Source organism: Nerophis lumbriciformis, linkage group LG28 (genome assembly GCF_033978685.3).
Source record: "Nerophis lumbriciformis linkage group LG28, RoL_Nlum_v2.1, whole genome shotgun sequence".
Taxonomy (NCBI): Eukaryota; Metazoa; Chordata; class Actinopteri; order Syngnathiformes; family Syngnathidae; genus Nerophis; species Nerophis lumbriciformis.
Window position 1 is genome coordinate 31370612 of NC_084575.2, and position 1117 is coordinate 31371728.

Below are 1117 nucleotides of genomic sequence, written 5' to 3' on the forward strand. Positions count from 1 at the left end.
ACATGACCATCGACAATGTCCCCACAAAGAAGGATAAAAACAACTGAAATAGTCTTGATTGCTAAAACAAAGTAGATGCGGGAAATATCACTCAAAGAAAGACATGAAACTACTACAGGAAAATACCAACAATACAGGAAAAACCACCAAAATAGGAGCGTGAGACAAGAACTAAAACACTACACACAGGAAAACAGCAAAAAACTCCAAATAAGTCAAGGCGTGATGTGACAGGTGGTGACAGTACACCTACTTTGAGACAAGAGCTATAGTGATGCATGCTTGGTTATGCTTTAAAGTCATATCCAACAATTGCGACAACGACTTTTTACTGTCAACTGTTAGTGTTTTTTAATGATTTCTGGTGGTGGTGTCCCTCCGCATTTTTTCAAAAAATGTGCCTTGGCTCGAAAAAAGGTTGAAAAACACTGATCTATAGCACAAGCAACAGGACTAAGGTAGGCCGATGCAGTCATGATGGGACTATTTTTTTTTATATTAAAATACTCCATTACAATACATGCTGCATTTCAATTTACTAATAATAGAGCAATTCAATATTTGTTTCTCTCGGGTAGAATATTGTTGTAGCTGAAGTTAATATGATGTAGGACAGCGCCCTCTGCAGGATAAGTCGCGTTACTCCATCTACGAAACAGGCATTGCATGGGGAAGTACATACACGCCGAAATAGCTCAGTTGGGAGAGCGTTAGACTGAAGATCTAAAGGTCCCTGGTTCGATCCCGGGTTTCGGCAGGGAAGTGGTACCATTTTGCCGGGACTACCGATGTTTTGTACATGCCAGCCAATCATCTTATCAAGACCGCTTTATCTCTGCCAATGTGTGGCTGTGTTTAAAAATAATTAACACGACAATCAAAATGAGGGCAACATAACAATAGCATATGTTTATTGTATAACTGTGGAGCAATACTAACAAATAGGTGACAGCCAAAAAAAGGCAAAAACGATAGAAGTCCGCGGGCGTAGGAGCCGGACAAAAAGGTTCGTTTTCGCGCTTTGATTGGGTGGCTAAAACATGGACATTTGATAGGCGTTTGGAAAGAAGGACCCATTTCTGCGGGATTTGCCACAGAAAGATGGACTCGGCCCGGT

General features: G+C 41.0%; 1 non-coding gene across 1 annotated transcript; it reads left to right on the forward strand.

Annotated features, from left to right (window-relative positions):
• The first annotated feature begins 684 nt into the window (after window positions 1-684).
• trnaf-gaa (transfer RNA phenylalanine (anticodon GAA)) lies at window positions 685-757 on the forward strand. The gene has a single exon. It is a non-coding gene; the product is annotated as a tRNA-Phe (tRNA).
• Window positions 758-1117: the final 360 nt, after the last annotated feature.